The sequence below is a fragment of the Tachypleus tridentatus genome, chromosome 8, assembly GCF_004210375.1.
Source record: "Tachypleus tridentatus isolate NWPU-2018 chromosome 8, ASM421037v1, whole genome shotgun sequence".
Classification (NCBI taxonomy): Eukaryota; Metazoa; Arthropoda; class Merostomata; order Xiphosura; family Limulidae; genus Tachypleus; species Tachypleus tridentatus.
Genome location: NC_134832.1, coordinates 53,135,171 through 53,151,883, shown reverse-complemented (window position 1 = coordinate 53,151,883; position 16,713 = coordinate 53,135,171).

Sequence of the window (16,713 nt, the reverse complement as noted above, 5' to 3'; positions counted from 1 at the left end):
GCTTTAGAGGCCAGGTTGTGTGTCTGTTTTTGTTTTTACTAATATGGATATAGAAAATATTGGGTGCACGTTAACGTTTTATGGGTGAGATTATTTCGGCACAAAACGTAAACTATGGATAACGACAATTCTTTACACCAAAATTTGTATGGTTAAACACACCTGAATTTGTTCGGGGCATGTTTGTTGGGAGTAATACTTATCGAGCGCGTGTGTGTTTCTAAAAGCAAAGTCACATCGGGATATCTCCTGAGTCCACCGAGGGGAATGGAACCTCTGATTTTGGCGTTGTAATCCGGGGACAATATTTATCGAGATTGTTTCTGCTTGATATTATAAATTTATGATCACACGAGATTTTTTTAAAGTTTTGATTAGTTCACGATGCTAATAAGTTAGGTATGCAATTATTTAAGTAAATATTTAATATAAATTGTGGGCACTCATAACTTTCATCGTTGGGCAGTTAGTAACACAAACTGAGGGTTTTTATTTAGCGCATCAGGTAAATTATGAGCTAATGATTAACAAAAATAGTTTATAAAACTCTTCTATTTATTAGGATGCTATTCTCACATATTTTCATTAAATAACAGGTCAAAGAGGCCACATAGAAATAATTATATCACAATCAGGTATTCGTGGTATGTATTTTTGGACTCGGAAAACTAAAGCTATATGTTATTTCATACGAACACGTTTATAAGTATTGTATACTTTTTAACATATTTTCACGTGAACAGAATTTTTTCTTTTCTGTTCCATCAGCGTGTGACACCAGTGAACCCCAGGCTGTACGGTAAAGTACACGACAATACAGTTCCTTATGGTGCAGTTAGTTGAACAGCAATGGTAAAGAGTGGATCGCCACCATAAAGTATAATTTGATGAGTCGCTTCAACTGCATGTAAACATTCTTTCTTGGGTATAAACATGGCAGCTGAATTTATTGGTCATACCTTGTTTATTAACTGGCTAACGTCCAATTCCACACTTCCTAGAAGGTCAGATTATTTATTTTATTTATTTTGCTAAAAGCTATTCGAGGACGATCTGAACTAGTTGTTGCAAATTTACAAATGACAGACTTAAGGGAATGCAGCTTGTCAACACCACCCACCTTGAACTCTTGTACTATTTTCACCAACCGAAAAAGGGATTGACTGTTACATTACAACGCCTTCACGGTTTGAAAGGCGAGCATGTTCGGTGTGACGGGGATTGAATCCCGTAGACGTTAAAAGCAATCTACAATTGAATTATTATATGTGTATTAATAAATATTTTTCTAGCAGTATAATTACTGTAATTTATTTAACCTATTTAAACAAATACTAAATATTTGTCATGAAAGGTTCTCTTCCAAGCTTTACTTTAACGTGGCAAGTGAAAGTTATTTGATTATATATTTCAACGCATATCAAATAATGACTGACTATAAGTCTCTCAAAATTTCAAAACAAACAAACTTCAATCTAAAACAAAATTTATACTCCACAGGTTCTGACGTCAATGCGAACTGAAATAAGTTTAAGTTATTGTTTCTCAAAGCATCGCAAAATTACATTTGTAAATATGCAATGTTATCATGATATACAATCAAGTAAACTGTTCAAAAACACAAGGTTATTCAAGTCAGATCGTGAAAAATGGTGTGAGACCTTTATTATTTTAAAGTACGTTGTTTTGATTAGGCTTAGAGTTGGTGGTTAACTGACGAGAACATGTACATCAAAGGAAGAAATCCAGCTTTATCCAGTAAGAAAGTGTAAAACCGTTTTAGAATAAATTCGCGTCAGGCGTTGTATATTAAAAATCATGAAAACTAAATTAAAAATGACGAAACTAAATTGTTAGTTTAACTAGTTTCATAATTTTTAACCATCTTTTCGAAACGTGTGAAAACATTCGTTTTGAATATTTTTCTGATCGTGCTTGTATTTGAGTATCAAAATGTTTAATGTGATTCGTGTATGTTTTATGTGACTGATTTACACATTTTGTTCGTAGATAGTATGTGTTATTTCTAAATTGCTTATGTTGTAAAAATACAGAAAATGGCCATTGAAAGAAAATTCATCCTCATTATTTTATTAATTCAGCTAACTCTAAAATTATAATTAGGTTGTAATCAGATAAAATACACAATTATGGTAAATAAACTTTTTTTGTTTGTTTTGTTTTTTGATCTTCGCACAAAGCAATTCGAGGGTTATTTGTCCTAGCCGTCCCTAATTTGGCAGTGTAAGACTAGAGGAAAGGCAGCGAGTTATCACCACCCACCGCCAACTCTTGGGCTACTCTTTTACCAACAAATAGTAGGATTGACCATCACATTAAAACACCCCAAGAGCTGAAATGGCGGTCATATTTGGTGTGACGGGGATTCGAACCCGCGACCCTTGGATTACGAGTCGAACGCCTCAACACGAGTGGCCATGTCGGGCTGTACTTCACTTTCTAAGATTTTACATAATTAGTTTATGTAATGTAGATTGTACTTAATAGCATATCTCACATATTATAGTAAATAGTTCAGAAAGACAAATAAACATAAAATTGTATTTAAAATATAATAACATTGTACTTTTATCATATTATTGAAGTTATTTGTAGAAATAAAATAAATAACAAATGTCCACACAATAATTTGACAGCTGATGTTCTAATAATTAATAATCTTATTTACTGAATGTAATTCACATTTCACTAGATGTCAGGGCAGTTTAGGTGTATGATGTCACCCTCACAGTGTTTTCAATACATAAATAATTTATGTACAACTTGACCTTCACAACAAGAAGTAAATAATAAAACAATTAAAATGATTTTTATCAAATAAACTGAAACTTTAGACAATTAAAAAGGTTTGTGAAACAGGAATTGACCTATAAATTTAGTTAACGCCACTGTGGTCTTTAGTAACAAATCATATATTAAGATGTTCCTTTGATTGAAGGTTTCAGTGGGGTCGACCCCAACCGCTGTGTGGGTATGCGTGGAACTGTACTTTATCGCTTAGGATCCATATAGTGTTCTCCCTATTAATTGTATAACCCTGATATGTGGTCATCAATTGTATGCTCACACAGTGACATTGGGCGGAGGTGGAGAGCGGGGGTTCTCGAAATGTCCCCTTAACTTTGGTTCATCGCTCCGGGATACTTCTACCTTACTCGAGGAACCATTACACCTCAATTGACCTCCAAATATTCTAAAAATAAAAAACAAAAACGTATATTTCATTTATTAGCCTCATTTGTTAAAACAAGAAAAAAATTTATTGTGGGTAAAATTGGTATTTTATGACTTTCGTTATCTGCCACTAGAGGGGGAACAGTATAATTTGCTCGTTTTTTATCAACTGTGAAACTACAGAAAGAGGCTATCTGTAATCAGCCCACATTTGTTATCTATCTCTGTTTTCAATCATGGTAAGTCCTACTGGGAAGACTCGTTTCATTTATGAACAAGTCTAATAAGTGGATTTTTCTTTAAAATCATTGTAATACTAAGAAATATCTTTCGTAATATGATAAACTATGACACAACAAGAAACTAAAACGCTTGTGAATTTTCGTTCCAAACTAATGTAATGTCAAAGAGTCATTTTACATGTACTGGAGTGTATTGCATTATAACAGTTGAGTCATAAATTAGTTATAAAACACGAAGTACACGTTTATGACAAGAATGTGCAGTCAATCCCACTGTTCATTGGTAAAAGAATAGACCAAGAGTTGGTGGTGATGGCTTGCTGCCTTGTTTCTTGTCTTACACTGTTTTTATATCTGTTTTCTCTCTCTTTGAACACAAATATAATCTCCCACTTTCACCATTATAGTTAACTAAATGTTTTCAAATGAAACTTACTGGTTCATATCAACGTTCTTTAGTTGAAAAGAAAACCTCTACTAGGCCCGGCATGGCCAGGTGGGTTAAAGTGTTCGACTCAAGAGTTGGCGGTGGGTGGTGATGACTAACTGCCGTCCCTCTAGTCTTACACTGCTGAATTAGGGACGGCTAGCATAGATAGCCCTCGAGTAACTTTGTGTGAAATTACAAAAACAAACAAACAAACAAACATTTTCACTGTAGGTTGAAGTATTTATGTTTGTACAAGAACTTACAAACACGATTACTTAAATTCCGCTAACATCTGAAGAGAGTATTAATTTCTGTAAATAACTGAAGACATTTTACTGTTCCAGCTCTCATTACTTGGCTTAGATGGACAAACTTCCTATTTCCACATTATCTGAAAAAAAAAAACTAAAACACAAATTTGTACGGGGTGGAGGTTAGGTGAAAATGGTTGTCAACATTATTAACTGTAGCTATTTCGATTTTTATGCTAGGGTTGGGCGTATAATTAAACAGGGTATTGACTCTCTTGTAATGACAAAAGAGAATACTCAATAGCCGCGGCTGTAAATAGCTCTCAAATCCGCTAAAAGACGAAGCCATGAAGTTTGTACTTGAAAAACCAAAAATTTATGGGCCGTTTGCAGCAGCTAAAGATAAACGACGCTAATGTTTGGAAAAGGTAACAAATTATTTCTTCTTTGTAGCCTTTGGCACGTGGAGAGAACAGAAGACGAGGGGAAATGAGTTAATGATATATATATATATATATACTCAAGTACACAGAAATATTTCGCACAAAAATACAAACACACTAGCGATGAGCATATTGTAGGAAGCAGAAAACTACACAATAGGCTGTCTTTGCTATGTGTACTTCTGGGAATTGACTTCCGTGTTTTGTCGTTAGAAAATCTGTAATCTTTTGCCAGCCCGACAGAAAACATGGAGAACGAAAACAGTAAGAATACTAGAATTATTATGGCAGGGTTGAAAGTCATAATTAAGTGTGTTTCAAATAAAATATTGTTTCTATTTTAATATTGTTGTTGTTTTTTCTGTGGCACGTTAAGAGTAAGGGAATCATTTTTATATTTGTATTAATGGAGGTCCATCAGTAGTTTTATTGTAGAGATGAAACTGTTTTATTACAAATAGAAACATACCTGGTTTTAAAATTATTTGCTGCGGAATTCCGATAAAATCAATAAATTCATTTCTTCTCTTCTTTCAGCCACGGTTATTCTGAACATAACACGACCTTACGTCATTGCTCGAGCTGTTCACCAGACTCTTCCAATCATTCAAAGCTGTCTTTAGACAGCCAAGAAAGTTAATATCTAACATATTCTCAGCAGTGGTCGATTTTAGTGTAGTTTCGTTTGGTTTGAATTTCGCGCAAAGCTACACTGGGGCTATCTGCGCTAACCGTTCCTAATTTAGCAGTGTAAGACTAGAAGGAAGGCAGCTAGTCATCACCACCTACGACCATCTCTTGGGCTACTCTTTTACCAACGAATAGTTTGATTGACCGTCATTTATATCGCCCCCACGGCTGAAAGGGCGAGCATGTTTGGTGCGACGGGGATTCGATCTCGCGACCCACAACTTACGAGTCGAACGCCTTGACCCACCTGGCCATGCCGGGCTCTTTTAGCGCAGTAATTGTCTAAACATTTTTTTAATCTATCATAATGTTTGAACATATTTTATAAACACAAATGTTGCTATTCGCTTGCTAGTTGGTATATGTTAATCGCTTCAGTGATTTTGAATGAAACATAAGAAAATGACAAGTAGAAGTGGTTTGGTGACCAATGTGTCGGGCCACGGATCTGAAGGTTTGGTGAGCGAAACTTGTTGAGACTAAACATTTTCGACGTAACAGTAAATGCCCTTATTTGGTTTCTGAAAGCCGTTCCTTCTGACTGTTGTTGTTAGTGGCTGACCGCCTTTTCTCCGATCCATAATTTAAAATTACGAACGACTGCTATCCATTTAGCCCACGAGTACATAAGGTGTATTACTTGTTGTAAACACCAATTTTAGAACCTCTCCTTCCAATGGTACTTCGGTAAGTCAACGAAACTCTAATAACCACTACGTATTTGACTCCCGTTGTGAAACCAGTAGGCGCCATAATAAGCCTTTCCTTAAAACATTCAATCTGTAGAAAGTTATCAAATACAAATAAAAGAGCTGATTTACTGTCGTTATTCACGCTCAGAGTATTGCTCAGTTTATTAAGAAGTTATTTCTAAATATAAGAATACATGAAAAATAGCCCATCTGAATGAAAGTGTTTTATAAATAATTGCACGTCAGATTTTCCATCAAAGATTTTAAAGCGAGCTAATTATTTTGAAGCTAATTTGCTAATTATTTCTGAGGGCTGAGATGAGACAGAGTATCATTATGGTTAATTTTAATTTCGAAAAACCATCAGACAGGAAATGTTTTTTGGCTGTTTTTGTTTAATTTCGCGCAAAACTACAAGAGAGCTGTCTGCGCTAGCCGTCTCTAATTTAGCAGTGTAAGACTAGAGGGCAGGCAGCTAGTCATCACCACCCACCGCCAACTCTTGGACTACAACTCTTTTACCAACAAATAGTGAGATTGACCGTCATCTATTTCGCCCCCACGGCTGAAAGGGGCGAGCATGTTTGGTGCAAAGGGGATTCGATTCCCACAACTTACGAGACGAACGCCTTAACACACTTGGCCATGCGGGGCCTAATTAAGGAAATGCATGTTCACTATGTCTAAGCCGGAAATTTTAATCAGTGCTGTGCGATTCTGCCTTAGACAGGTTTTACTGGATTATATATAATATATACATTTTTTTAAATGTACTAACTTTATGATTATGGTGTATCAAGAAACACTTGTACCACTTTTCTGAAAACAAAATCATTATATTATGCATTTTCTAATATTTTTTATTGGAAACAAGAATAAAAATGCAGATGATTAGAATTCGATGTTACTATTATTACTCTACATTCTATAACCAGCCTTACTTGTAAAATTTTAATTTAAAGTGTAAATGTTGAATACATTTTTTAACAACATAAGCAATACTTGTAAAATGCAGTTCACATTTATATTAACACATGACGTCATTGGTTATAGGAAATTTCAAGTACAATTGTATACCAAGATCGATTAATATTTAAAATGCGGCAAGGTAGTTAGAGCGTAATATGAGGGCTGAAAGTTCGAATCCTAGTTACATCAAACATGCTTGCCCTTTCAACCGTGGGGGTGTTATAACGTAACGATCAATCCGATATTGTTGGTTAAAAAGTGGCCCTAGAGTTGGCACTGGGTGGTGATGACTAGCTGCTTTCCCTCTAGTCTTACCCTGCTGAATTAGGAACGGCTAGCGCATATAGCGCTCGAGTAGTTTTGTGCGAAATTCAGAAAACAAACAAACATACCTAGTTCCCTCTAGTCTTACACTACAAAATTAGGAACGACTAGCGCGGATATCTTTCGAGTATCTCTGAGCAAAATTCAAAACAAATCAAACCAAACTCCGCTAAAATCGACCACTGCTGAGAATGTGTTGGTTATTAAATTTCCTGGCTGTCTAAAGATGGTGATTTTGTTTTGTGCAGCTTTGAGTGATTAGAAGAGTTTGGTAAACAGCACGTGCAATGGCGTAAGGACATGTTAAGGAGAACCGTGGCTTAAAGGATTTGTGCGAATTGCGCGGCAAATTATTTTTAAACCAGATCTGTTTCTACTTGTAATAAAACAGTTTTAGCCGTGGGGGCGTTATAATGTGACGGTCAATCCCACTATTCGTTGGTAAAAAAGTTGCCCAAGAGTTGGCGGTGGGTGGTGATGCCTTCTCTCTAGTCTTAAACTGCTACATTATGGGGGGATAGTACGAATATTCAAACACAAACAAACGTGTAATTTTGTATAACTAAATCTGTGGCGTTTATATTCCATAAAGTTGAGGTAACACACAAGTTTTGATTTTTTTTAACGTATTAATGGAGAAACATGGTCAATAATGTTAATTGTTTATAAGTATCTTTTTTCTATCCAAATCAATATCACGTGCAATATATACATAGTATATTTTCATACACTCATTGTTTTGCTTGTTTTGAGTTTCGCGCGAAACTACAAGAGAACTCTTTGCGCAGTCGTCCCTAATTTGGCGGCAATAAATTAGACGGAAGACAACCAATCAACACCACTCGCTGCTAAACCTTACTCTATTCTTTAAACAACAAATAGTGGGTTTGATCGTCACATTACGACTCTCCCATGGCTGAAAGTGACTGTTGTTGGTGACGAGGATTCGAACCCACAATCCTCAGATTTCAAATCAAGAGCCTTAACCACCAGGCCATGCCAGCCATCTTCACATCGCTTCTCTTGTTGGTAAGATTTCTCCAATCATCTCCATGAGCTAACCTGTTGGAATTTACGCAGTGGATTGACAGATAATTGCAGAATTAATATTCCAGTCTTGTACCAATCTCATTGAGTTTGAGTTTATATATTCAATTTGAGTACTCTCTCTGATGCGACTCTTCAATAGGTTCACCTTTCGTTCTCTTCTACAGTAATTCGCGAGTTTAATTTGCGTCTGGGAAACAGGTCATTTGTTTCTATTTTTCGAACATCTACGCGTATCTCTAAGATTTAAGTGAATTAACTGAGATCGTTGCTTATTGGTCGATTGGTAATATCTTCCTCTCGATGGTATACAATCCTCACTTTAACTCAGAGGAATTGCACTAAATCATCAAATATATATACATACATATGTGTTGCCTCACACTAAACGTCGTAGTCTGATAACGTATACTTGATAAGGCACGACAGGTGACAAACGCAAAGAAATATTTAGTAGACATCAGGAGAGAATATTCATTCACTTGTACTTAATAAAAACACACGTAGTAGACTGCATGAAATACGATGCGTTTTGCTTGATTAAATATCTATATTAGAAATACACATAAGGAGAAGAACATTCAATCTGATTATCTAGGCTTAGCGACAGTATCAAACCAAATTTTAAGCCTTATAAGCCCTAAAATCGACGGTTGAGTCTTTGAAGGCTGAGCCAATGAATAATAATATAAGCTTTTCATTGATTGTATGCATCTGTTTGATTTATATGTTTCAGTGTTGCTGAGTATGACGAACAATTTGTTCGTTACCAACCACGGGGATCGAATCTCGAATTTTATCGATATAAATCTTTGAGCTTACCGCTGGGTCATAAGGGAACACTTGAATTACTAACTGAACCAGATCAAACTTATTTTTAATAAATATGTTTGGTTTCCAATCACCACGTTTATTAATCATTTTAAAACGTGTCTTTCCGTTTTATAATTTCGTCATTTTATTAAATGGTATTACTGTATACAGCGACAGTTTTTGGTGCTGTTTTTTAGTGACATATGAGTTTTTAAAGTATGTGAGAAAGGTAAAACTGATCTCGTTGTATTACTGTTCCTCAGATGTTTTGTATAGAAGAAATGACGAACGATATAAATACATTTTCATCGAAAATTGCAAGCAAAAAAAAATCTTAAAATCATGTACGTTTCTCCGTGATTATTTTAAACGTGTAACAAAAATAACCATTCTTTTTTCTATATTCTTCATAGAATAAATTTTACCTCTTCTGGGGATATCTACAAGCTAGACGAGAAACAAACAACAGTGTTCTTGTGAATAATTTGCTTTCAGCCTACTGAAAACGTGAGAGTTTTTCGTGATTATATACACACAAACTTAACGAGTTGTAGAAAAACAAACTGAAACTGGAATTAATGTTATTTAAATCCTAACACGTATCGTTCTATTCTCTCTTCGTACGATGTTTTATTATTTAAAGTTAGGACACTTCAGTTATGCACCGTGAAACCAAAACATCAAAAATTAAACAATTTTGTATGTGTGTGTCCTGATGACTGAGACGTGAGTCTGAGCTGTGTAACGCACAACGATTTTGATTTTTATTCTCGTTACATCAAGGTTTTTGAGTGTCGCTGAAGCATTGCATACATAATAATAGAATGTGTGTGTGTAACCGTCACACCTTGAAAAAGAAAGAACCTACCAATCTGAAATGTTAAATCCATCCTTAGCTTCCCCCCAGTGGCAGAAAAGTATGTCTGTGAACCCTCACTGCTAGAAAACTGAGTTTCGATACTCTTTGTGTAGATTTGTTTAACTACAAAAAACCTGTAGTAAGTGGACCCTGAGGGTGTGCATCTAGGTAATATTACTTACCTTGGTGCGTGCTCAGTGAAATGTTGATAACACTGAATTCTGCGCAGTGAACAAATCGATTACGAGTTGACATCTGAAGATATAAAAGATTTATTTATCACTCGTTTCTACACCAAGTCCTTAACAGAAAAAGCCACTAATGCACCTATTCTGTAACTCTACAATAACCTTAACACCTAACTTTCAAAAAGCATTTTAGCTTTATAATTTTCGAGCTAACCCTTGAGCTAGGCTGGGATGGATATATCTTTCATTTGCAAAATTATTCGTAGCGAAAACATTATTTCCCATTCATAGTTTTCACTTGTGTAAACAAAAGTAGAATTTGGATTGAGAACCGTTCCAAAATATGTTTCTGTTATTTTTATTTTATTTTACTTAATAAAAATTTCAACACATTTAATGAATTTTACTTTACTCTGTCTAGCTCATTTTTTATATTTAAAACTCAAAATTATAACTTTAAACAGACTATTGGTGGTTTTTATTACAGTAGAATAACTTATATTCTTTAAGACACGATCCTCGCAAAGGGCACAGCGTAGCTACCCCATTAAACAGTGATTAATGAAACACGCAAATATTGTTTGTTTTGAATGTCGTACAAAGCTACACGAGAACTGTCTGCCATAGCCGTCCCTAATTTGGCAGTGTAAGACTAGAGGTAAGGCAGCTAGTCATCACCATCCACCGCCATCTTTTGGGCTACTCTTTTACTAACGAAGAGTGGGTTTGACCGTCAAGTTATAACGCCCCACGGCTGAAAGGGCGATCATGTTTGATGTGACGGCGATTCGAAACCACGACCTTGAGATTACGAGTCGAACGCCTTAACCCACCTGGTCATGCCGGGCCCACTTAAAGAAGAAAATGAAACAGGTAGCACGTCTTATTATTAGTAACCCTACTTGGAAACCTAAAAATAAATATACGCCTATATATAAGTTCTTAGCAGCCATGTGGACGTAATAATCTAACGGTAATCTCGCTATTTGTTGGTAAAAGAGTAGTCCAAGAGTTGGCGGTGGGTGGTGATGACTAGTTGCCTTCTTTTTAGTCTTACACTGCTATATTGGGGACGGTTAGGGCAGATAGCCTTCGTATTAAAGTAGTAAAGTTATTTATTCACGTATTGTTTTTAACAGCAGATTAGCCCACCCAGTGGAACAGGGTGTGTCTGCGGATTCACACCGCTAAAAACCGAGTTTCAATATTTTGCTTTTAGAAAGGAGTGCCAGCGTCCCCCCTCTGGTACAACGGTAAGTTTACGTATTTACAACGCTGAAATTAGGGGTTCGACTTCTTTCGGAGGACTCAATATATAGCCCGATGTTGCTATATATAGTGGGATTGACCGTCACATTAAAATGCCCTCATGGCTGAAAGGGCGAGCATGTTTGGTGTAAAAGGTTTTCGAATCCACGACCCTCGGATTACGATTCGAGCGCTTTAATCACCTGGCTTCCAATAATGCATAAGTTAAAATATTATGGGTTTTGTGTCACAGATCAGTTTATGTTTTTAAAATCATATCTTCAGTTGCTAATTGTAAACTAACTATGGTTACTTTGAAACAAAGTATAGTTAATTTTCACATCTTATTATTAAGGTAGTATAAACACTGAAATTGGATACCTAAAACAAATCCACTGAAGATGAAGTTTAATTAAAAAGATTTATTTATCACTCGTTTCTACACCAAGTCCTTAACAGAAAAAGCCACTTAATGCACCTATTCTGTAACTCTACAATAACTCTAAAACCTAAACCTGAGTCTACAAACCTTCAAAACCACTAATTTTTATTTACCATTCTAATACATCTAAATATGTTTACATCATCAAACAGAACCTCAACATCTTCACTGATGATTTCATAACTTCCAAAATATTTACAGAACACCGTCTTCTCAGTTGTATACAGTATAAAAATTTTAAAAGATCGTTCAGTCCACAGATATAGGAATTTACCCCTAGTGTGAAGCAGGGTATAGCCTATTGTCATAGAAATAAATGCATCACCTGCTAACATGTTAACTTCACAACATCCATGTCTGGTCACAATCGAAAATTTCAAATACGAAAATCATTCACTTGCATTTCAGCAACCCCAAATATAGTGTGTATGCAGTAAAAAGTGCAACATGCCATACGTTGGTCAAACAGATCGCCGCTTACGGGAGCGTTCATGTAAACATGTCTCCTACATCAACTATCATGGTACTCTTGCTTGAATGATACTGGAAAAACATTTTTGATACACAATGTGCGACATTCAACTTTGCGAACTTTTTATCCTGGTTGCATGTAGATTTGCCATAGGGGTAACGATTTTCCCATTTCGCCTCCGTTTCCTGTTAGGGAAAATTCTATTTTCTCCACTCCCAGTGAGCATATCAAATCTATTGGCGCCATCTATATAAATTAATTATACTGTCTCTTGTAATTCAATGTAAATACACAATATCGTAAAGATCCACAAAAGCAGTTTCCTTATAATTTTTAGATTAAGTAATCTAAATAATTGAGAGTGGTAGAATGTATTCTTAAAAGCTGTTTTTATTTTATCCGATATGAAAGATATTGGCTCTGTTAATCCAAATATTTGACAATGACAGAATCGATTTTTAATTTGTTTGGCATGATATTTCATCACTTAAACAGTCAGCCAAAGTTTACTTTCTTTGTTTCGAAAGAGCAGTTAGTAGTATCATTTGTATAGAATTTATTCAATACGTATCCAACAACAGGTAAGTTTAATTTTTTTTTGTTTTAGTATAAAGCTATAAAATCTATTGGCATGATTTGAGTAGCCCAAGAGTTGGTGGTGGGTGGTAATGACTAGCTCCCTTCCTTCTAGTGTTACACTGCTAAAATAGGAATGGCCAGTGCAGATCGCCTACGTGTAGCTTTGCGCAAAATTTAAAACAAACAAAACAAATAAAATATATCCATATGGGATAGTCTATCTTAAATTTAGCTTTCTAAGCCCCTAAACTCACCTCTGACTTGCCCCAGGGCAAGTGACCAATATGTACAAATTAACAAAGACCAGCAAGAAAAATAAGGTAAAATTAGTATAGTTCTTGTATGAATACTTCTTTAAATACAAGAATTTTAAAATAATTGAAAATAATTCTAATCCCAGACATCGAAATCTGTGAGGCCTCGCACGGTCAGGTGGTTAAGGAGTTCGACTCATAATTTGAGGGTCGTGGGTTCGAATCCCCTTCACACGAAACATGCTCGCCCTTTTAGCCGTGGGCGCGTTATAACGTGACGGTCAATCCCAGTATTTATTGGTAAAAGAGTAGCTCAAAAGTTGTCGGTGGGTGGTGATGACTAGCTGCCTTCCTTCTAGTGTTACACTGCTAAATTAGGGATGGCCAGCGCAGATAGCCTACGTGTAGCTTTGCGCAAAATTTTATAAAACAAAAACAAACAAACGAAATCTGTAAGTTCACTTCTGTTAGGCCTAACATCAGTTACATAGTGAAAAAGCACCTCGTACATTCGATAAAAAAATAATTTAACACTGTAACTTGTGTACGTTTCTTGTTTCAGTTTAGTTAGAGCTAAACGTTACAATAGTTAAAACTATCAGTAGATAAGCTAGTGATATTATTCTACAACCTAAATTTAGACCTTTTTTCTCAAACCTTTTAATATGTTTTTGTACAAAATGTCTACTAAAGTACATTTCGACCCGTCGTTTCTTTACAGCCATCGAAATGAAGTGCGTACGTACGTTTAAATGTAAAAATGAGCCCACATTTTCAGGACAGAAAATCTTCTAGTATAATAGATAATGCATATAACTAGATACTACGAGACTTTCCCCTTAAAAAACAACAAAAGAAAGACAACTACAAACTAAAATAGGGGAGGGGCTAAATGTTTTGTTAGCTGTGTATTGTATTTCTACTCACTCTATTTTGTAACTTGATTTTTATTTTTGTTTCGCTACCCCCTCTGCAGTAAACTTGTAATTTCTGTTATCAGTGATTAGCAAAACACTTTATAACAAATCCTATAAGACTATTCACCTTCAGTTGCATTTTATCTGAACGTAATCGCCTGAAAAGTCTTACAAACATAAAGTTAAGCCTAACTATAACCACTAATAAAGCAGTTTTTGTTAAACTAAAAATATATAAGCAATATACACTGCACATGAGAGGAACAATGGAATGAGCAAAGTTTTCTTAAAGTAGTTTCCAAAAACACTTCCTAGATTCCGGTTAAGTTTCTTTATTTAGTTTCACATTATAACGTACCAAGGTTTACTAATTTGAAAATATATTTCTTAACAGATGCGATTTTAAAACAGTAATTACATTTTCCTAATCACATTCCATGAACGTAATATCAAGCAACAAGCTACTCTGCTCTATTCATGTTCCCCAGCAAAGTTTCTGATACGTTAAACCTAACCTTATTATGCTCTAAAATATTGTATTACAAATGATATTTTGACAAAGTATTTATAATTAAATCCTGTACTACTCGAGATTAGTGGTTTTTTACTTGCATATAGTTTTCCTTCTCTTCTTTTTGAATTTGACAAGTTTACTTAGTTACGAGAAGATCACTAAATTAATTAAAATTTGGATTGATTAGGCATCTAACTTGTTTACGAAAATCTCTTTCGAGCTTGTGTGTATAATTTATATCAAAACTTCTAATAATTCGATTTTATACGCTCTACAAATGACCACAAAGTAACAGCGGTTTGTCTGCGGAAATACAACCCCAGAAACTGGGTTTCGATACCCATGATGAAAAGAGCACAGATGGTCCGTTGTGTAGATTTGTGCTTAATTCGAAAGAAGACTCGTAATCTGAGGTTCGCGGGTTCGAATCGCCGTCGCACCAATCATGGTTGTCCTTTCATCCGTGGGAGCGTTATAATATGACGGTCAATCCCACTATTCGTTGGTAAACGAGTAGCCAAGAGTTAGCAGTAGGTCGTGATGACTAGATACCTACCCTCTAGTCTTACACTGATACATTAGGGACGGCTAGCACAGGTAGCTCTCGTGTTGCTTTGAGCGCGAAATTAAAAAAAACACACAACAAAAGAAGACAAACTCTATGACAAAATGACAGCATCACATGAGAAAACAGACGAGGAAAACAGGTTAAAATTATTACGAATCCAAAAAGGAAAATAAGTTAGAAGTCGGTACAAATTAAGCCTGGATTAATTCTCTGTTTCGTAGTGTATATTGGAAACCTACCCTTGAGAATTATTAAGACTTATGTAGTTAATTTAAGCTGCTGTAATTAGAATGCTAATGCTGTCGAATTATCTCTTCAGCTACGTTCCGTTAACACTTCTTAGTAATTTACGAGAATAGACTGCTGTTCGTGACTGTTGTGTACAGATTCTCGCCACCTATGTGTATTTGTTTTACTACTATGAGCAGCATATCTGTATTAGATATATTCGTAACGTTACTTAACATCAGAATTTTGAATAAAAAATACAATATAGATTTAAGTATTTTTAATACTTTCTATAAAATACGCGTTACGTATGGAAATCTTAATTTTTTGTGCATGTTTTGAATTTACTAGCTTCTCTTTAGCTTGTTCCAAGTCGGTTAGCGATAAATGTACGGGCTTGAAACGCTGACGTCCGAGATTCAATTCCCTCACAATGGAAAGGGTGCACATAGTCCATTGTGTATCCTTACATAAAAACAGTACTGTTCTCGTTAATTTATACATATACGTTATTCTAATGAGCTACACACATGATTATAATAATTTATGTGTTCTTTTTCATTTCATTATCACAACACACTGTATTATAATAATTTATGTTTTCTTCCTCATTTCATTATCACAAACACACATGATTATAGTAATTTATGTGTTCCTTAGTTTATTATTACGTGTACATGTGATTACAGTAATTATAGTCAAATTCAATTTTCAGAGTGTTAATGGTGAAGACTAAGTTTAGCATACGAAGTTCAAATTCCATGTTGTGGTGTTTCATGTTAAAAGCCAGGTAAATATTTTCGTGTGTCCAAGACATAATATTGTGTATGTGTATTTTCATTTTGGAAAGCCATACCGTGTTGTCAGTTTTATTCATTGATGAAAATCGAACCCCTGATTTTAGTGTTGTAAATCCGTAGACTTAGCGCTGCCCCATCGGGGGACAAAATACACTTCTATTTTTGAGCTTGTTTGTTTTAGAACAAGTATTTATTGTGTTATCTATTGTGTTCATCATGAAGAATCGAGCCCAAGATTTTAGCATCGTAAGTCTACTGATTTACCAATATCCCACTAGTAGACTGACATTCAGTTTACATATTTTTAGAGACTGGACTACCTATCGTATTTTAAAATCAAGAAAGCTGATTTTAGTTTACTTCTGAATATTCTTATTTGTTTTGTTTTTTCCTTTTCTTTTCTTCATTACGTTCGCATATTTTCTTTTTCACTCCTTCAGGTTTGGTTTGGTTTGAATTTCGTGCAAAGCTACACGAGGGCTATCTCCGCTAACCGTTTTTAATTTAGCAGAGTAAGACTAGAGGGAAGGCAGTTAGTCATCACTACC